The 23,129-nt window shown below is 45.4% G+C and overlaps 1 long non-coding RNA gene across 1 annotated transcript in view; it reads right to left on the bottom strand.

Annotated features, from left to right (window-relative positions):
* The window catches only part of LOC138259874 (uncharacterized), a 146,923-nt gene that overhangs the window by 18,584 nt on the left and 105,210 nt on the right, over nt 1-23,129 (bottom strand). Inside the window, exon 2 of the long non-coding RNA XR_011198770.1 lies at nt 20,656-20,731. This is a non-coding gene — a long non-coding RNA (uncharacterized lncRNA). The remainder of the gene's footprint in view (nt 1-20,655; nt 20,732-23,129) is intronic.

The raw sequence follows: 23,129 nt of genomic DNA on the forward strand, positions 1-23,129 counted from the left end.
TCTAGAATCCCTAGGATGTTGGGGAAAAAAGGACACAGATTTGGCGTGGGTAGCTTATGTGAACAAAAGGTTATGAGGGCCTAAGCGAGAACTGCCCCAAATAGTCAAAAAAGGCTCGGCACAGGAGGGGAAAAGGCCTGGCAGCGAAGGGGTTAAAGCAAAAAGACAACTATTGATCACTACTAGAGCCCATTCTATACAAAAGAAAGGTGCGTCAATGGCATTTTTAGGAAACATACCAATGGATGATATATGTTAAGCAGCCACATGGTCAACTCCCCATACATTTACAAAACACTACTGTGTTGATGTTTTCTCACAGCAACAAGCCACTGTAGGCCAGGCTGTCTTAAGAACATTATTTCAAACAACTTCAACTCCTACAGGCTAGCCACCGCTTTTTGGGAGGAATAACTGCTTTTTAGTCTATGCATAGCATGTGTATCTGCAGCTACACATGCCATCAAACGGAAAATGTCACTTACCCAGTGTACATCTGTTCGTGGCATGTAGTGCTGCAGATTCACATGCACCCTCCCTCCTCCCCGGAAGCCTGTAGTAGTTGAAGTTTTACATTTGTACATATGTATATACATTTACATTTGCATGGACATCTCTTTGTATTTCTATACTCTATCACTCCTTCCTTCACCCTCTGCGGGAAAACAATCTAACAATGGAGTTGATGCCCATGCGCACTGGAACGAGAGGAGTCGTCACTTGATCCTGTGACTCCAAAAGGACTTCTTCGAAGAAAAGCAACTTGTAACACTCTGAGCTAAACACTAGATGTCGGAAGAGCTATGCATAGCATGGGAATCTGCAGCACTACATGCCACGAACAGATGTACACTGGGTAAGTGACATTTTCCATATATGTTTGATGGCATGTGTAGCTGCAGATACACACGCTATGCACAGGTCCTGCCATCTAGTGTTGGGCTCGGAGTATTACAAGTTGTTTTTCTTCGAAGAAGTCTTTTCGATTCACAGGACCGAGTGACTCCTCCTTTTCGGCTCCATTGCGCATGGGCATCGACTCCATCTTAGATTGTTTTCTTTCCGCCGTGGAGTTCGGACGTGTTCCTCTTCACTCCGGTTGTTCGAGTTGGAAAATCTTATAAACCATCTAAAATCGTCGATATTGTTTTCGATCGCGTCTCATCCGGCATTGACACCGCGGTACCAGCGGATACACATCTTTAATTGCCCTTGGGGCACCCGCGCCCATCTTGGGCCTGGTCAGCCCGACCAAAAGTATAGTCGAAGCCTCATGGACCGGACCCTGTTTAGATTCTGCCCTCGGTGCCACGCCAAGTATCCCTACACAGATCAACATCTGGTTTGTAACCTGTGTTTATCTCCGGAACATCAAGAGGATACTTATGAAGCCTGTAAATCCTTCCGTTCGAAAAATAAGAGACTGAAGAGCGCGATGGTTAGAGATGGCGTCCGGAAGCACCGAACACTTCGACGCAGAAGAAGAGGAGATGATTCACACCGCCGTCTTCGTTCGAGGATTCGATTCCGATCAAGAGTCCGACGTCGACCGACCACTAACAGCGGGCCAGCATGTGAGTACGCTTGCCCCGACCCAAACCAAGCCCAAACACAAGGCCTCTGGGACGCCACTGCCGGAAGGCCATGGCTCAACCTGTAAAAAAGCAACCTGTGACCAAGTAACATCTTCGGCACCGAAAAAGGCCACACCCGTAACGAAGCCTTCGGACTCGAGCTGAGGCACAGGCTCCGAAATCATACGACACCGACCCATCGAGTCGAGACCCCGAAAGTTACTTTCGGAACCGAGGCCAACAGCTTCTCCAGGCCCTTCGGTGCCGAAAAAAACAGCTTCGGAGCCGAAAAAACATTCCTATACAGAGGGGCATGGACTTTCGAAACAATTAAAAGTAAGCCATAGATTTGAGGAGGAATTACAACAAATGGAGGATTTCAATGAAAAACAGACCAGGATACAGATCCACAAGGACACTAGCAAGATCCTCACAGCACCTCCTGCCATAACAAAAAGAAAACTGGCCTTCCATGGACGTTTGGACACTGATCAGCCAACGGCTAAAGTGCCAAGAGAGAAATCTCCGCCTCCCTGGTTTTCTCCTCACCAGTCTCCTCCTCATTCCCCTCAACTAACCATCTCCCCGCCTGCTACACCCACTGCACAGTCTCCATCACACACTATGCAGTCACAACAGGACACAGATCCATGGGATCTCTATGACGACACAGTCTCAGACAATAGTCCAGAGTGCTACCCATCTAAGCCATCGCCACCTGAGGATGGCACCTCATATACACAGGTTCTAGCTAGGGCAGCAGCTTTTCACAATGTGACCATGCACATAGAACCTCTAGAGGACAACTTCTTGTTCAATTCATTGTCCTCAACTCATGCCACATACCAAAGCCTACCCATGCTCCCCGGTATGCTCAAACATGTGTAGCAAATATTCCAAGAACCGGTTAAAGGAAGGGCTATAATCCCAAGGGTAGAGGAAAAAGTACAAGCCACCACCCTCAGATCCCATTTTTATCACACATCAGCTGCCCCCAGATTCAGTAGTGGTCAGTGCAGCGAGGAAAAGGGCTAACTCGCAGTCCTCTGGGATGCACCCCCTCCAGATAAAGAAAGCAAAACATTTGATGCTGTAGGGAAAAGGGTGGCGTCATAGGCAGCTAATCAGTGGCGCATAGCTAACTTGCATGCCCTTCTAGCTAGATATGATAGGGCTCATTGGGATGAGATGAAGGACATTATTCAGCATCTCCCCAAGGACCAACAGAAGAGAGCCCAGCAGGTAGTAGAGGAGGGGCAGGCAATTACGAACAATCAAATAAGATCGGCGCTAGACTCAGCAGATACAGCCGCAAGGACTATTAATACGGCTGTCACCATTAGGCGACATGCATGGCTCAGGTCATCAGGTTTTAAACCTGAAATCCAACAGGCCGTCCTCAACATGCCTTTTAATCAGCAACAATTATTCGGCACACAGGTGGACACAGCCATAGACAAGATAAAAAAGACGCCAACACTGCCAAAGCGATGGGAGCTCTTTATTCATCCCAATACAGAGACTCATTTCGGAAGCCTCAATATAGGGGAGGCTTCAGGGGACAACCATCCGAGCCATCTACCTCACAAGCCAAGCCCTCTTACCAGACACAATACCAAAGAGGGAGATTTCAGGGATCCTACAGAGGACAATTCCCCAAATCTAGAGGAAAATACCAATCCTCAAAACAAGCCACTAATAACAAACAGTGACTTTACCATCACCTTCCCTCAATACACTTCCCCTGTGGGAGGAAGACTGAAAATGTTCCATGACCAATGGTTAAACATCACAAACAGACACATGGGTACTATCCATTATCCAACATGGTTACTGCATAGAGTTCACACAATTTCCTCCAGACGTTCCCCCAAAAGCGCACAAAGTTTCATCCCAACATCTTGCAATGTTGCAAACAGAAGTACAGGCACTATTACTCAAACAAGCCATAGAACTTGTGCCGCATCATCAAAAAGGAACAGGGGTTTACTCCCTGTACTTCCTTATTTCCAAGAAGGACAAAACATTAAGACCAATATTAGATCTCAGGACTCTCAAAATCTACATCCGATCAGAACACTTTCACATGGTAACGCTACAAGATGTAGTCCCACCACTACAACAGGAAGAATTTATGACAACACTGGATCTAAAAGATGCGTTTTTTCACATACCCATCCATCCAGCTCACAGAAAATACCCCAGGTTTGTTATGCAAGGAAAACATTACCAATTCAAAGTATTACCCTTCGCGATAACAACAGCCCCCAGAGTCTTTTCAAAATGCCTTGCCGTAGCCGCAGCATACGTAAGGAGACAACATATGCATGTATTCCCATATCTCGACGATTGGCTAATAAAAGTCAACACTCAAAAACAGTGTCAACATCACACACGTTATGTAATAAACACCCTACACACACTAGGGTTCTCAACAAATTACCAAAAATCACACCTGCAACCATCACAAATTCAGCAGTACTTAGGGGCTACACTAAACACTCAAAAGGCGCTTGCAAGTCCAAGCCCACAAAGAGTGCAATCGTTCCACACCATATTACCAAAAATACAGCCAAACCAACACTACACTTGCCGTTTTGTCATGAAGCTGCCAGGTATGATGGCATCATGCATCGCCATTGTCCCAAACGCAAGGTTACACATGCGGCCCTTGCAACAGTGCCTCGCAAAACAATGGTCGCAGGCACATGGTCATCTCCAAGATCTAGTGTTGATAGACCGCCAAACACACATTTTGCTTCAGTGGTGGAGTCCCACAAATTTAAACAGAGGGCGGCCATTTCAAGGCCCTTTGCCTCACACCATTCTCACAACAGATGCATCAATGATTAGATGGGGAGCACACCTCAACAATCACAATATTCAGGGACAATGGGACAACAAACAGAAATAGTTTCACCTAAATCACTTAGCACTGCTAGCAGTGTCCCTAGCACTAAGAGCCTGTCAACCTCTTCTTGCTCACATACACATTCATGTCAGAACAGACAATATGACAACAATGTACTACTTAAACAAACAGGAAGGAACCCACTCATCACAACTTTGCCTTCTAGCACAAAAAAATTGGCATTGGGCAATTCACAACAACATATACCTGGTAGCTCAAGACATTCCATGGATTCTCAATCAGTTAGCAGACAACCTCAGTCGAGATCACCAACAAACTCACGAGTGGGAAATTCACCCCCAAGTACTTCACAAATAGTTTCGTCAGTGGGGGACACCAGACATAAATCTGTTCGCCACCAACCACAACGCAAAATGCCTAAACTTCGCGTCCAGGTACCCACACCCTCTATCCAAGGGGAATGCTCTATGGATCAACTGGTCAGGGATATGTGCTTACGCTTTTCCCCCTCTCATTCCATTTTTGGTCAACAAATTGCGTCAAAACAAACTCAAACTCATACCGTTGGCACGCCAACCATGGTACACCACATTGCTAGACCTGTCAATAGTACCACACGTCAAACTCCCAAACAGACCAGACCTGCTGACACAAAACAAACAGTAGATCAGACACCCCAGTCCAGCGATGCTCAATCTGGCAATCTGGCTCCTGAAATCTTAAGAGTTTGGGTATCTAAATCTTCCACCAGAATGTATGAAAGTCATTAAACAGGCAAGAAAACCTACTACCGGGTGGCGTGGCTAAGCCACCTAACATGGCGGGCGTGAGCTGGTAGAGCTCCGCGCCGCAACCGGCCTAAACAGCGCCTAGGTGGGAGTGCGGGGGGGGGCGACGCCCCACGCTGACCGCCTGGATGCGGACGACGCGTCTGAGCTCCTTGGGCTGAAGCCGCTCCTTTGGTGGCCTCAGCTCCTGAACGATTCCGCGGCCGTGTAGGCCGCGCCACAAGGCAGAGCTGCGGGGCAGGAGACGCGAGTGAGGAGAGGCGGCGGGCGCGGCCGGACTGCTGCTGGCCCCCTCACCGGAGACGCCTTGAACAACCGGTGAGAAAGGGCACCCCCTTCCCCCCCCTTGCACAAAATAGTAAAATAGCGAGGCGCCTCGCCGGGGCAGAATTGAGGCTGTGGGTGGCACCCGGGGCCCTCTCTTCCCCCTCTGCTCCACTGCAGCCGTGCCCTGGAAATGCCCACAGGCCCTCGATGACGGGATAGACTGGCGGAGAGGGGAGGAGGGGCCCTACTGAAGCGGCGCACAGCAACTGGGAGCCCCCCTTGGCCACCAACCTCTTTTTTCCTTTTTTTAAAGAAAAAAAACAAACGAAGGAAGAGGGAAATAAAATAAAAGTAAACGTGCATAGGCCCTTCAAGGGAGCTGCTGCGTGAAACACCCAAGGATACCCCTGACTCTCTTTCTTCCCCACTCACTTCACTCTCAGTGGGGAGGAAGCGACCAGGCCCAGAAAGCTGAACTCACTGACCATCCACGAAAAGGCCCAATCACGGAAACAGAGACGACTGCTACAGCCAGGACTAAACACCGAGGCTGGCGCGCCATTCCCTTTATACTATAGCCCTCCTGCCCGAGCTGTGACTGAACCCTTACGGCGAGAGCAAACCCGCTGGCGACAGCGCATATGCGGAGTGCGGGTGTGACCTGACCAATTCCCGTGCCGTACATTGAGGTAAATCCGAACGACACACACAAACGCCGAAACGGGCTGGTGGAGACCGGGAGGTCGCGTCCCCTGACACTGCTGGAGGCGTTCGGAAGAAGGGAGTGACCCCCTCCTGGTAGCTGGAGTCAAGTGGGAAAAGCCTGGAAAAAAACAGTCAAGAGATCCATATCCGACACCTATCAAAACTGCTAAAACCACTAAAGCAGACCTACAGCAACGCTGGGACCCCTGAGCTGGCCGGGACCCCTTGGGACGCGTGGGGCGCCGCGAGAGCGGAGAGCAGTGACCCGGAGGGAGGTGTTAACCGACCGGGCTGCACGTGCTGTCACGGGGTCGCAGTGCCCTTACCCCCGACAAGCAGGCCCGACCCTCCCCTGATCAAACACAGGAGATCAGCAGGAGGGACACAACACTGAAGCCACGCAACCTGCTGAAGGCTAAAGACAAATGAAACACTACTGAGACGCCTCCGCCAAAAGTGATTTCTTGCAAGTCTACACACGACCGGGAACCCACGCTGACGATCCAGGAAAGATTGATAATAGAGAAACCCCTCATCTAATAGTTGAGAACTGGCAACGCACAGCACACCCTCTCAACAGCTCGCCAATGGACATTAACCCATAGTATGTAATGTGTGCGCAAACAAGCTGAGCGCAGAGTGACGACCAGAAACTAAACTAACCTCCCAACAAACTAAACCATGGCCAGAACCGGACGACTCCGCTCTGGAGCTGGATCTGGGAAAACACAAGACCTCCCAACTCAAGATAACCAAAAGTTAGATGCGGTACTTGCTGCGGTGGAACGCATTGGGGACTCGCTGGAACGTGCCCGCACATCTTTAGAAGCCAAGATAGATAAGAGTGGCGAGCGACCTCACCCTCCTACACGCGGACCACCGCAAACTATCAGACAGAACCAAGGAGATTGAAACCACAATACAGGAGCTAACGCCTCCGACCACCCAGCTGAAAACAGGAATGGAAGACATACAAGCCAGAGTAGCAGAGCTGGAGCGACGGGCAGAAGACGCGGAGGGCCGATCCAGAAGGAACAATATACGAGTGGTGAACCTACCGGAGGGCGCGGAGGGTCGAGATCCGACGGCTTACTCGGAAACTTGGCTGCGAGGGTTGATACCAGATGGAACGCTCACCCCTTTTTTCTCTGTGGAACGTGCTCACCGGATCCCGGCCCGGGCGAGGCCCATGGGGAGCGCACCGCGCCCATTCATAATACGCCTCCTCCACTATGCGGACAGAGACATCATACTGCGAACAATAAGAGTTGTGCCACCACCCAGAATAGATGACATGCAAATATTACTGTTACCAGACTACACCTTAGCAGTGCAGAGGGACCGGGCCTCTTATCTTCCTGTGAAACGTAAGCTACGATCACTGGGCCTAATCTATTCGCTACTGTTCCCAGCCAAACTTCGAGTAGGGGCTAAAGACAAAACACACTTTTTCCCCACCCCTGAGGCAGCATGGGAATGGCTTGAATCGACAGGACTCTCAACTGGTGATACACTGTAGCAAACTGAACAAGCACCCCGGGCCAAGCGCAGCCGAAACAAACGAGACCGGAAAAGAAACGCAACACGTACAGGGCCAACCAAATGTGCTCCGGACCTGGAACAACTAATTCGAGAGAGAAGGGAAGCGATACACACTGCGACAACGATGGGCACATCCCCCCGAGCTCTGGATCGGACACGGAACTCTCACAAATGACCAGCGACCGTCCCCCTACACCGGACCGCTTATCAGAATCGGGCCCTATTGAAGGACCCCCTGTGACACCGGCCACTGCAGATGAAATCTTCTAAAAAAAACTCCTGTGCAACGTAAAAACGTAAAGTCATACCACTCTGCAAGAAACAACCAATTCGAGACACTCGCACGAATCGCACTAATGGGCGAGCAACCAGCCAAGTAATACCTATGCCAATCCATGAGGAGCTATGAACGCGCAGACAAAGACAGGAGCGGGCGCTGCCCGTTGATCTGCCCCTCTTCTTCTCCCCCCCCCCTTTTATATTGCTGTTGGTTTTTCTTTTCGACGAACAAATACACTGGGGGTTCCCCCTATGCTCCCACCTATCATCTTAGTTATCCGTCGCAGCCGGACCACAAGGCCTAAGACTACACCATCTCCTGGCACTACTGGCCTACCCCTATACTCCTATCAGTGGAGCCCCAAAATGTATAGAGACGCACCTGTACGTTCTTGTCTTTGTTGCAATGTTTGGGCGGTGACCCGTTGTTTAACTGCTCTGATAGTATCAATTAAGTTCTGTTTTTGCCGATGGTCATACACAATCTTTATAAATTCCAGCCGTGAACGGAAAACTGACGAAATAACACAACACAGGGGACATAGGTGGGCGAAGCGGAAAAAATACCTAACACTCAATACATGGCTACATACACAACAATTACCTGGAATGTAAGAGGTAGACATACCCCCAAGCGGTGATACGCCATCTACTCCTACCTTAAAAGACACTCAGTTCAACTGGCGTTCCTACAAGAGACACACCTAATAGACCAGGAAATCCCCCGACTGCGCCAGCGCTGGAGAGGACAATTATATGCGACAGGATATTCTGCTTATGCCAGGGGCGCACTCATCTGGATTTGGGCAGGCACCCCCTTTGCGGCGGAAGAACAGATCATAGACCCGCAGGGTAGATATGTACTCATCAAAGGGAAACTGGCAGGGCGCACAATCATACTGGGCTCCATATACACCCCAAACACAGACCGAATTACCTTTCTACACACCCTATCACGCCACCTGGCACACTGGAGCACACTCCTGTGGATACTAGGGGGAGACTTCAACAGTGTGCAAGACATAGAACTAGATCGCTCCTTCCCTCCGCTGCCAACATCCCCAGTGGTAGCTGCTTCACGAGGCCTGGTAAACTGGACTCAGCAATGGCAATTAATAGATGTATGGCGACAGAGACATAGAGAAGACAGAACCTACTCTTTCTACTCCGCCCCGCATTCCCTAGACGTACGCCTAGATTACATATTCTGCACCGCGAACCTTGCCACAGTGGTGGAGAACCCGGTATACATGGGGCGCACACACTCCGTTCATAACCCTTTGATAGCCCGGTTGTGCTGGAGATCTCCCCACTCACCTATCCCCACGTGGAAGCTGAGGCCAGAACTCTTAGAAGATGCTGATTTTAGAGCATCATTAAGCGCTGCAATTCTAGAGTATTTTGAACAAAATGAAGGCACGGCTACCTCAGGACTAATAGAATGGGATGCATTCAAAGTCTTCATCCGAGGACACTGCCTAGGAGCTCAGTGCAACATGCGCAAAACCGTTGAACGTGAATTGGCCCGAATAGAGCGGATCCTACCGCAGTCAGAAGACGAAGTCACTAATAACCAAGCTGAAAAGGAGAGACTAGCAGCACTACACACAGACCACCAGACACTACTAGAGCGTCTGAGATGCCTAAACTACACCGCACACTCCACGAGAACTCATGCGTCAGCGGATAAAGCAGGTAAATTACTGGCCTGGCTGATACGACGGGACTGTGAGAGAAAACCGATAATGGAAATTCGCTCACAAACAGGTGAGATAGTATACACACCCGCAGAGATACAAACTGAATTTATAAGACACTATACGACGCTCTACACCTCAAAGACAACCCCTTGAGAAGACCCCAGTGCGGAATTTCTTACCAAAGTGAAACTCCCAAACCTAGAAAACGACCAGATTGAAACTCTTGAGGCACCTCTTGACCTTGAGGAGATCAAAGCCAGTATCAAAGACCTCAATTCAGGTAAAACACCAGGCCCAGATGGGCTGCCAGTCGACTTCTACAAAGCATTCGCGGTGCACCTAGCGCCCAAGTTACTCCAGCTATACGAGGCAGCCGAGCAAGAGGGCCACTTATCGGATACACAAAGGGAGGCATTACTGGTCTCCCTTCCCAAACCTGGAAGAGACCCAATGGATATGGGCTCATACAGGCCGCTAGCAATGCTAAACACTGATTATAAAATACTAGCCAAGATATTAGCGACAAGACTGGCGTCAAGCGTGCCAGAATTGATACACCCCGACCAAAACGGATTTGTACCAGCCAGAGACACCTCCCAGAATATCAGAAGACTGTTCCGGGTTATGGAATATGCTAGGCAGGCCTGGCCTCGGGCGGGCTGCCTGGTCCTTGATCTGGAGAAAGCTTTTGAATCTCTGGAATGGCCCTACTTGTCCAAAGTGCTGCAAAAGTATGGCATGGGACCATTTTTCACTCGCCTAATTAAACTGCTATACACCAGACCAACGATAAGGGTGGGTCTGGGCTCCGAGATATCAGAACCAATCCGGGTAGGTAGAGGCACGAGACAAGGCTGCCCCCTTTCACCGTTACTATTCTCACTTGCAATGGAGCCCCTAGCGGCCGCCCTACGCGAGGAGGGACCCAACTGGGGAATACCTTTGGGAGACGGCTTAGACATAGTGTCGCTCTATGCTGACGACCTCTTACTATATTTCAGAGACATCACGCAGATTCCACAAAGGGCTGGCTCGCTCTTGCGGCACTTCGCGCAGATGTCAGCTTTTAAGGTTAACTGGTCTAAGTCAGGCCTCTTCCCATTCGACCCAGGCCTACCAGACCCGAGACTCACCCTAGCTGAATTTCCAGTCCCATGGCAACCAAACACATTTAGATACCTGGGCATTAAAGTCTACCATAGCGAAGAAGACATATTCGAGGGTAATCTAGTAAAAGCAACATCCTCAGTCAGATCCCAAATGGCTTTCTGGAGAACGTTGCCACTATCAGTAGCAGGTAGGATAGCACTCCTAAAAATGGTGGTGCTCCCGCGACTCCTATACTTCTTCTCTAACCTACCACATTATGTCTCCCCCAGCTTCTTTAAGGCACTGGAAACGGCTGAGAGTATTTATATGGAACAACGGCCGCTGCAGAGTAGCCCTGAAAAAACTGTACCTACCGACCGATAAGGGTGGGCTTGCGGTTCCCAACCTGGAGCACTATTACCTGGCAGCCCAACTTCAGTGGATATCCAGATGGCTGGCTGGTAAACAACTGGCAGATACAGCAACAGAGGCAGGACCATACTCGCTCCAACAAATACAGCATTTATTTCACCCTCTCACACATGCGCGAACTCCACGACAAATGTTCCTTAAAACAGCTCATAAATGCTATCATAGATCACTCCGCCTTATGGGATCAACGATCCCATTTGCACCCACCCTAGCACTGGCGGGCACACCGAGGGGCACTAGGATCACGTCAGACACAGAACTGTGCTCATGGCACGAGCTAGAATTACACACACTGGGTGACATATATGACGACAACCGACTATTACCGTTTGCCAAGCTCCAAGAAATGGGGCTCCCGCCTGGCCAATTCCTCCTATACTGCTCATTGGTGAGGTCTTTGAGTTCCAGGTGGGGAGACATCACAACGGTTCCGCCCACCCACCTGGTGGTCCAGTACCTAGAGGTGGTGGGCTGCGGCCAACACCAGGTCAGCTGGCTAGCGGACGCCCTGAGAATCCAAACTGCCCCCCAAAGTGATACATTACGTATGGCATGGGAAACAGACGCGGGCGAACCCATCGCGATAACAAAATGGAGATCTGCCATCTCAGGCCACCTCAACATACCACGTAACTCCAGATTCAGACTAATCCAGTATTATATTGTGAACAGAGCCTACCTTACACCTGCACGCATAAACAAGTACTTTAACCGTCAGGATGCGGCCTGCCCCAGATGCCGTGAGATTGGACTGGACATGCTGCACATGATGTGGTCCTGTCCTAGCCTAGGCGCCTACGTGATTGACAACCTAACTACTTGCATAACACAACAAATACCCTTTACATGGGAGGCATCCATCCTAGGACTGTTCCCAAGAAGCAAGCAACACAGAGCAGAGACACTTTTCATAGACCTAGGACTAATTGTCGCGAAACAGCTAGTGACCCAAAGGTGGAAGTCTCCAGACCCTCCACAGATACAGGCCTGGAGACGCTCACTCAGGATATGGGCGGGAGCAGAAAACTTAGCACTCAAACGTGAAGAAACCCTAGGGCTACGACAATTCCTGATCTCCATCGACTGGGAGGGGCTCTTACTCCAACTATATAACACGGAATCGCACCCGAAAGGGGAGAGACTAGACTAAAGCGAAATGACATCCACAAATGAGAAGATCACATCACATAGGGGAATAGAACCCACAGCACAATTGAGCAAACAAAGACATTGAGAATCGAGAAGGACATAAGCAACGACTTCCACAAAAGACCTCCCCCTCCCCTGCTTGCAAACTGATTTGTCACAATTGATCCCCAACCCGGCATGAAAACAGCGAAATTTAAATTAATTCCATAGGTGTAGACATCGGCCAATGTCACTGTTACACATGTTCCTCTTTTCTTTTACTCTTCTTCACTTTAAGGTTAATCTATATAAAAATCATATTATATGCTCCCCATATTTTTCTCAGCTAAGCGCAACAATCTGACACTTGGGACAAAACAATGTTACCCTAACAAGAACCGCAACTGTGATCAACATCAGAACAATTGCAGTGACACAACGTAGCGAATGTCGTACAAATGTGATACCGCTGTATTAAAAATTATGTAACAATATGAACACCAAGCGCTAAAACACACTGTATTGTAATAATCACTAAACAAGACGTGAAATGTAAGCTAAACAAAAAAAAACAACAATAAACAGATTTATGAAAAAAAAAGAAAACCTACTACCTGGCAGTGTTATGCTAACAAATGGAAAAGATTTGTTTTCTTCTGTCAAGCAAAACACATAACATCCTTAGACCCGGCCATACAAGATATCGTATTTTTTTTACTCCACCTACAAAGAGCAAATTTAGCTTTTTCATCCATCAAAATACATCTCACTGCAATTTCTCCTTATTTGCAAAATAAACAAACCAAATCTCTATTTAGAGTGCGAGTCATCAAAGCTTTCATGGAGGGTCTAAAACGAATCATACCTCCAAGAACGTCACCAGTACCCTCATGGAATCTTAACATTGTACTTACACGACTCATGGGTCCACCCTTTGAACCTATGCACTCCTGTCAGATTCAATTCCTAACTTGGAAAGTAGCATTTCTAGTGGCAATCACTTCATTACGAACAGCTAATGAAATACAAGCATTCACTATGGAACAGCCCTTTATACAAGTACACAAACATAAGGTTGTACTTCGCACAAACCCTACATTTCTACCTAAAGTCATCTCACTGTTTCATTTAAACCAAACAGTGGAACTTCCAGTCTTCTTCCCACAGCCAGACTCAGTGGCAGAAAGAGCACTACATACATTAGACATTAAGAGAGCTTTAATGTATTACATTGACAGAACAAAATCATTTCGAAAAACTAAACAATTGTTTGTCGCATTCCAAAAACCCCATACTGGTAATCCTATATCAAAACAAGGCATAGCCAGGTGGATAGTGAAGTGTATCCAAACTTGTTACCTAAAGGCTAAAAGACAACTCCTAATTACGCCAAAGGCACATTCCACTAGGAAAAAAGGAGCAACAATGGCATTTCTAGGAAACATACCAATGACAGAAATTTGTAAAGCAGCCACTTGGTTGACACCTCATACATTTACCAAGCATTACTGTGTAGATGTGTTAGCAACACAGCAGGCCACAGTAGGACAGGCTGTACTAAGAACGTTATTTCAAACAACTTCAACTCCTACAGGCTGACCACCGCTTAGGGGAGGACTACTGCTTTGTAAGTCTATGCATAGCATGTGTATCTGCAGCTACACATGCCATCGAACGGATTATGTAACTTACCCAGTGTCCATCTGTTCGTGGCATGTTCCGCTGCAGATTCACATGCGCCCTCCCTCCTCCCCGGGAGCCTGTAGCCGTTTAAGTTACATTTAAAATTTGTACATATGTATATACATCTCTATTCCATTGCATGGACATTTCTTTCTTTACACTCTATCACTCCTACCTTACCCTCTGCGGGAAAACAATCTAAGATGGAGTCCATGCCCATGTGCAATTGAGCCGAAAAGGAGGAGTCACTCGGTCCCGTGACTCAAAAAGACTTCTTCAAAGAAAAACAACTTGTAACACTCCGAGACCAACACTAGATGGCAGGACCTGTGCATAGCATGTGAATCTGAAGCTGAACATGCCACGAACAGATGTACACTGGGTAAGAGACATTTTCAATATTCACTAAAAAAATCAAAGATTACAGGGACGTTATAGTTAAATTCTGAATTTCCAGACACAAAACCATAGAAATTCAGCTGTTAGTGATTTCAAATAACTATAAATCATGCCCTAAGGTAACTATAACCCTTGCCATGCACAGTTTTCTCAACAATCGTTTTACTGCAAATGTTACAGTGTTATTATCAATGATGTCAAAGAAGATGTCATCAGTGATGTAATGTCTGCGTTAATTAGCAGTGCATGGCGATGGTGTGAGTTAGTTACCTTAGGACACAAGTTATAGTTACTTCAGATAACCCTAACTATAACAGCTCAATTTCTATGGTTTTGTGCATGTAAATTCTAAACCTAACTATAACGTCTCTGTAGCCTTTGTTTTTTCCAGTGAATCTCTAGTTTTTTGTTGTTTATTTTTAACATTAAGTAAGGTGCCCATCGCAATGCACAGTGGGGGGTTTGACACACTGCCTGGCTCCCCAATTTCCTTAGTTACTACAGTATTCTCAATAGAAAATGCTTTCAGTGTTCCATTTCGATTCCATCAAGATGGCATTCAGATGTGCCACACTTTTGGCATAAATTAAGAATATTTGCACTCTAGTTGCTCATTAGAACCCAGTAAACTGCTTATTCCCAGGTATTTACCTGGCAGTCTGCTGCTGGTTTGAAAGTGCATGTTTCAGTTTGCATGTTAGAATGTTTTAATGAAATAGAAGAGAAAGATATTTGAGAACTCACTTAAAATATGTGTTATTTTGTCTTTCTGCAGGACTAACCATTATTTCTATGACAGTGACCCCCCCCCATGTTGTTTCTTTCTAACTTAACTGTTTTAAGTTTTACCACTTTTACCAGTTTGATTCAATCAAGATGGCTTCAGGTGTGCCACACTTTTGTCCGAAGTAAGACTGTTAGCCCTCTAGTTGTTCTTTAGAACACTCTGGGAGGCTACAGTAGAACTCAAGGGAATCATCTGACAGACTGCTCCTGTTGGAAGTACAACAGGATGATATTTTAGAACTCACATAAAATGTGTCCTAATTTTTCTTTCCACAGCACTAACCATTATTTCCATTACAAAGTCACCCCTGATTTTGTTCCTTTCTAAATTAAATGTTTTGTTTTACCAGTTTGATTCAATCAGGACAGGATGGCTTCAGGTGTGCCACACTTTTGTCATAAGTAAGACTGTTAGCGCTCTAGCTGTTTTTTAGAACACTCAGGCAGTGTTGCCAGATTGGGCTATTCCCCACACAAATGGGCGACAATTTTCTCATTTGAGCGGGGAAAAAACTGAATTGGCGGGTGCCTGATTTTTGGGCTGATATTTGCCCTTTGTGTGTATTTTTTTAACGCTGGGGCGGCACCCAGAAAATGTCAGTAGAACAAAATTGTTGCATCAGCTCAGCAGTGCACTTACGTGCGTTAATTTGGACGGACCTCAGTCCGATCTGACAATGTCATAGAGCAGAGGAAACAGGAAAGTCTCTGGGCGTGCGGCTCTAAGGGTCTCGCCCCCATCTTTAGACCTCCCAGGCAGCAGGCCTGCTGATTTCACCATATATTGCTGATGTAAGTAAAGCCTTTCAGGCTTCATGTGCTTTTAACAACTTTAGTGCATTATTTAACGGATTTGAACTGGGTTGGAACATGAATAATCTCATCTCTTTGTAAAAGTAATGTTTCTTTCAGTGCATGTAAAGGCACACACAATTGAAATAAATGGTTCTCAAAATAGTGAGATTTGATTTCACAGCACAAGAAAAAACATTTTAGCATAAAAATGCTACTCATTTTATCCTTTTCTGCCAATCACCATTCATTGAACCCAACCTATTGGAGGCCATATTTGCGAGACTGTAGCAATTCTTTAAAACTAGTTCTCAAAAATAGTGAGCTTTGATTTCACAGCATAACAAATAACATTTTAGCTTAAAAATGCTCCCCATTTTGTCCTATTCTGCCGATTGCCATTTATTGAATCCAACTTATTGGAGGTCATATTTGAGAAACAGTTGAACTTCTTTAAACTTAACTCTCAACTCATTTATGTTATACCTGTATGTTTTTGAAGCAGGATGAAAGCCGTTTTATAGTCTAGAAGATATTACCTTGATTTATCAACTGTTGTGTCGGTCTTAAATTCCCATGGGCCCGTAGTCCCTATCGTTTGACCCAGCCACCAGGTCTGAGTCAAGAAAGCCCAGGACTATTACTCTGCCTTTTAAGTGGGCGGCGCTCCCACTGGGCTGCCATTTAACATTGTCTTTGGAAACATCTGGATTTCCCTAGTGGCTACAGACTGAATCTTCCACTCACATCAGTGATCCAATGACTGACATGGAAGGGGTCTTGCAGTAAATCAGTCACAGCCATGGGTGGTATTCACTAAACGATATCAGAGATACAAGCCTTGAGGTGATAACCCACTAAACCAGAGTTTCACAAAATGTGGGTTGCGACCCACTGGTGGTATATTTATATGATCACATTTGCTGTGCTTTACAGACAGAGTTTAAATGTCAGGCTATATCTTCTGGCAAATTGCTGTTTATTCTTTTAATGTGGGGAGTGGTATTTATTTATCTTTCTCTTACTGCAAAATAAAAGGAGTTTTTTAAATTAACCAGGTGACACTCTTGCTTGGGTACAGGAATGTGTAAGGAAAAGTGTTTATAGTGCTATGAACTCCCAGCCTGCGAAAGTGCTATGTAAGTCACAAAGTTAAAAAAATATATATATTGCACCCAGTTTAAGATATGCTGCTGAAGTTTCAAAATGTGTGTGTATATATATATATATATATATATATATATATATACAATATATACAATATAAGATAGACGTCACAAATTGCATAAAGATTCAGGATTTAAAAGTTTATCATCCATTTTAATGTAAAACCCTTTTGATCCTGTAGCCGGCTGACGGATATTCCGGCTACTGGAACTACAGAATCGGGAACGGAGTCCCGATGCGCCTTCCTTGACGATGACGCGCCCGGGCGTCATAGCAACGTCGACAGCCTCACAAGGAACCCGGATATCCGGGTTCCCGAAACAGTAAAAATGGAAGACTGACTACGCGCGAGGAAGGAGGACGGACAAAAAAACGCCGACAGAGAAGAGCGAACACAGATCGAACGACCAGAGGACACAGGAAGAAGACCGAACACCGGAGAAACCCTGGAGGCAAGCGCCCAAGGCCGGATTGCGACCAAGAGGGAACCCGAAGGACGGAGATTCCTCCACGTCCCAGGAGGGACTGTAGAATGGGAGTGAATAACTTCAAAATGAATCTTCTGACAACTGATTTATATTAGGAAGTTGTCATCTTTAATATGGATCCACGACAGGCTCCAGAGACGACCGTCCACTCTGAAGATCATCCACCGAACCGTCGCCACAAGAATCTAGAACCCAACAGTAGGTTCGAGTATAACGGTATGAAACTTACAACACTTAAAAGCAAACCCCAAATAATGAAATAAATAAACGAGTATAAAAGAATAATAAATAAAAATGAAATACTACTACTGTACATCATCTTCCTCCTTTACAATAAATAAAAATAGATAAATATAAATATATATATCTATATATATATATTTAATGATAATATAATACGAACAGGAATTCAACCTAAAATGTAATCATTAAACTTTGACGGAATTATAACCAGTCTGTGACTGCGCGTATGCACAGGATCAACTACAGGATACAAAGAATTATTGAGTTCATGTTCATTACACGGATTATCCATCTGGAGATGATTGTTTCCATTTTCGTGACTTGAGCTCCTGTCCTTGTTTCCATTTTCGTGACTTGAGCTCCTGTCCTCTGTCCTCATCTGTGCAAGATCCCCGATAAAAGTGCTACTTGAACTAGCATCATCCTCTCGCCCAGCGTATACACTTTTGAATATTTCTGCTTGTGACGAGGATATAGGAACAACACAGTTTCTGTTCCACCAACCTTTACCTTCCAGCAAAACAGAATATTTTGTAACTTTAATCACTTTAACTGGTAGAGAAAATTTTGATGTACCCTTGGACACCTTGTACGGTTTCTTAATTAAAACCCAGTCATTCACATTGATTTGAACATCATTCACACATTTCCGTGAGTCATAGTTATGTTTCTGCACCATCTGTTTATCGCAAACTCTCTGTCTCAACTCATCCAAATCCACCTTAGTAGTTTTATTACAAAAAGAAGAAATCCATTTTGGACATAGTTGAGATCTAGATTCCCTACCTCTGAGTAGCACGAAGGGAGAAATACCAGTAGTAGAATGCGGTGTGTTCAAATATGCCCATATTTTCTCATTCAAAAACTCGACTACATTACAATTAGTCGCGATAGCTGACTGAATACCTTCCTTCAAAATACGATTAGCCCTTTCCACTAGTCCATTGGAAGCTGGACTATATAAAGCTACACGTGAATGTTTAATGTCAAACTTAGTCATGAAATTTTCTATCTTGGCGGAGGTAAATTGTACTCCATTATCAGTGATAATGACAGAAGGGGAACCTTCTAAATAGAACAAGTACGATAAGAATGATATGACTGATTCAGTGTCAGCATGTTCGACAAAAGTAAAGTAAATCCATTTCGAAAAATAGTCAATGGCAACTATCATGTGTCTCATGTTTTTGGGTAGCATGTGGAAAGGACCTGAAAAATCAATAGCAACACTTTCCCAAGCAACACTAGGAAAAGGAATAGTGTGTAAAGGTTTTGTATGACATTTCCAATGTTTGTCAGACACCACGCATGAAGGGCACTGTCCTACAAAATCTGATACTTGTTTATCAATGCCCGGCCACCAGTACTTCTCCTTAAGTCTTCTGCAGGTGGCTGATATACCTTGATGACCTTCATGTGCAGCTTTTATCAAAAGAGGTTTCAATTCATACGGTGGAATGCAAACTGAACCCCTCATGCAGACTCCGTTTACACATGACAGCTCTGAAGCCAACTGACAAAAAGTATTAAGATCACCACTATATTTCCTGTTATTAGGCCAACCATGCTTGATGTGATACATCACTTCAGACAATAAAGAATCTCTGGACATGCTCGAAATCCAATCCTGCTCAGAAAATAGACCTTCCGAAGCAGAAACTATATCCAGGACTCCAACTACACATTCTATGTCATCATCCTCAGTATCTGACCGAGATAAAGGCAGAGGCAAACGAGAAAGGCAGTCCGCCCTTACATTTTTCCCACCAGGAAGATACTTAACATCCAGGTTATATTCCTGTAGTTTTGAAAGCAACCTAACTAATCTCGAGGATGCTTTTCCTAGTCCATTTCCATCCATAAGAAATACTAGAGGTTTATGATCTGTGTATAGAATACAACTTGTGCCCCAGATATAAGTTTTGAATTTGTGAACTGCCCAAACGCAAGCTAATGCTTCTCTCTCAATAGTACTATAATTGCTTTCAGCTTCTGATAGCGATCTGGAAGCAAAAGCAATGGTATGTTCTTGATTCCTGAACCATTGGCCAAACACCGCACCAAGACCTTTAAGACTAGCATCAACAGTAATATAAGATTTAGCAGAAGGTATGAAAGATTTCAAGGCTGGAGCTGACACAACAACTCTTTTGATAGCAGTAAATGCATCAAGTGCTTGCTCACACCAATCAAATTTGCTACCTTTCTTCAACAATGATCTGAGCGGTTGTACAATCATGGCATAGCCTTCAACAAACCTAGCATAATATTCACACAAGCCCGTACGGTCCTATATAAAGGACAACTTCTGGCTAAAGAGAAGAGGGACGCCAGGAGAGGGGAGGGGAGAGAGAATACGGGGAGAGGGGAGGTGGAATTTGGAAGGAGAGGGTGAGGAGAGGGACGCTAGTGAGGTGGAAGAAGGGCAGGAAGGAACAGGAGCCCCATAGGGGAAAAGAGCAGAAGTCTGGAACACTAGGAGCACTACAAAGAAAGAGTTAAAGAGCACCCAGGGATAGAAACCTATCACGAAGAAGACACTACTAGGTGATTTTGTTTTCTGTACACTCTAATTATCATGTTCGTCACACTTTCCCAGGGGACACCTCTCTCTCTCTCCTCTCTCTCCTCTCTCTCTCTCTGTCTCTCTCTCTCTCTCCCCCCCCTTTCTTCATCTTGTAATATTAATACTAACTATACATATATAAAATCCCGACTCACCCATATCTCCATTCCTCTTATTTTCCGGTGCATCGGGGAACCCCAAGAGGAATATCTTCGCTGGTCAAGAGGAAACCTGGGGAAAAGAGAAGAGACATTCTATTACGGAGAGCCCACAACCCATATAATACTGAAGACTTTCTCATATCTTTAAAGAACTTTAAATAAAGTCACCATTTCCAACCCACTCGAGCATCCTAGTCCTTATTAACGCCACACCCACTGCCACAGATCCACATTGCTGAAAGTGCTTTGACGTTCAGGCCATAAGACTTCACTATGAAGGATTATAATTTGCTCTCGTATAGATCATTCACCAGTGCAAGATTTGGATTTGGACTTCTTTGACAGCTGTACCAGCTAAAGGTCACAGTGGGGACTGATCTTCAAAATGAGCAGACATTTTTTGAATTTGTCCAGATTGTGGAGGTAAACAGGTGCCCAGTGAACCTCCTCACTATATGCATACTGAATAGTGATTAGAATTATGCTTACATTGTTTCCTGAAGGCAATTCTTGTGTTATTTGAGAGTTGTAACTTTTGGCTGAATTTGGCTGATATCAATATGCTTTGTGCATATACTTGGACAGTTTTGGACTTGGGATAGGTAAATAAATCTGGCAACACTGCACTCTGGGAGGCTGCAGTAGAACACAGAGTTATCAACTGACAGGCTGCTCCTGTTTGAAGTACACGTTTTACTGAGAATGTCTGACTTCATTGTCATATGGCTGAGAAACAGTGTGAATTTACGGAAAATATGCTGTCATTTTACCTTCTGGAGCACCTTCCTTAACTTCTATGGAAAAATCATAATAAACTGTTTTCTCTCACACATGATTCAGGGTGGGGCGTAAGATATAGTTAGCTCGGGAAACTATAACTGCTGAATTTCAGTGGTGTTTTACGAGTGATGTGAGCCTAACTATAACATACCTGTAACCTTTGTTTTTTTCATTGAACTTCTAAGGTGTTTTTTATTCTATTTTCTAATTATAACATCCTTGTAAACTTTGTATTTTTTCTGCAAATTTCTAAGGTTTTTTAATGTTGTTTTCTAACTATAACATCCCTGTAACCTTTGGGTTTTTAAGTGAATTTCTAAGGTTTTTTTAAATTGTATTTCCTAACTGTAACCTCTAACCTTTGACAGTGTGTGAGTGAGTGCTTACGTGTCATAGGTCTGTGAGTGGGTGTGAGAGTGTCTGACTAGGTGTGTGAGTGGGTGCATCAGTCTATAAGTGGGTGCGTGGGTCTATTAGTAGGTCTGTGAGCATGAGTGGGTGCATGAATGTCTGAGAGGGTCTTTGAGTGGGTGTGTGAATCTGTGAGTGGGTCTGTGTTTGAGTACATGAGTCTGAGAAGGACTGTGAGTGGGTGCATGAGTGTCTGAGTGTGTCTGTGCGGGTTTGACTCGGCCACAAAGGAACTGAACCTGACCGTTTACCCAACAAGAGTCCACAGTTTTGCACAAAACACCTAACCAACTGAAATACTTTCTACTGGTTATTTAGTAAGTGCTACATTGGTGGGTAAATGTCCAGTTTGTATTTTACACTACAACTGCGAAATGGACCACAAAGAAATGTCTGCTGCGACCTTGTGTGCATTTGGCAATGTAATTGTTCCTCGTGCGTCTTTCTCCAGAATTCTGTAATAACATGACTCCTCCTATGGAGGGGCCAACAAGACTACGAAGACGTAAATCTCCACCATACCAGGGTCCTACCTCTTGACGTAACTGCTTCTTTGTTGGGTGGGGATATCCACATAATCCTCTGCATCAAGAACGTGCCACCAAAAGTAGTGGCAAATGTGCTGGGGGTCCCTTTGGTAAGCTGTCCATCATCCTGGCAAAAGGCGGGAAGAACTCTCATGCTACTAAGGTGGACAGGGTGGGTCCAAGTGGGCGGAGCTTCCATGTGATTTGCACTTTCACATACTTGTAGCAATTTAAAGGGAAAACGATGGACTCTGCTTTCACCAGGAGAGGATAAGAAAGAATCCACTCATCACAGTCACATACAGATTGTGCTCCAATTGATAAAAGATACATTCACCACCACAAAGGATTTTAGATCGTTTTTCAATGTGGCATCACAGTGTAAACACACTTGCTTTGCCTCCATCAAGCCCAGGAATTCAAATAATTTGTCCTTTCCAGAAGAGGAGTTTCAACTGGGGTACCTGCTATGTTTATATTTGTAAGTGCTTCCTGTTGAGGTTTAATTTCTGTGAAATTAACATCATGGCCAGAAAGGAATCTCATCTGCTCGTTCATCCAACACGAGTCCACAGTTTTGCACAAAATGTCTACCCAACTGGAGTATTTTCTACTGGTTAGTTGCTTAGTGCTGAAAACCAACACAAAAGAGAGTGAGAAGAGCAGAATACCTTATTACCTTCCCAAATCTAATTTGTGATCATAACAATGAAAGAAGGTATATTAGATTTTCTTGTTATATGCAACCTG

This window comes from Pleurodeles waltl, chromosome 9, assembly GCF_031143425.1.
Source record: "Pleurodeles waltl isolate 20211129_DDA chromosome 9, aPleWal1.hap1.20221129, whole genome shotgun sequence".
Classification (NCBI taxonomy): Eukaryota; Metazoa; Chordata; class Amphibia; order Caudata; family Salamandridae; genus Pleurodeles; species Pleurodeles waltl.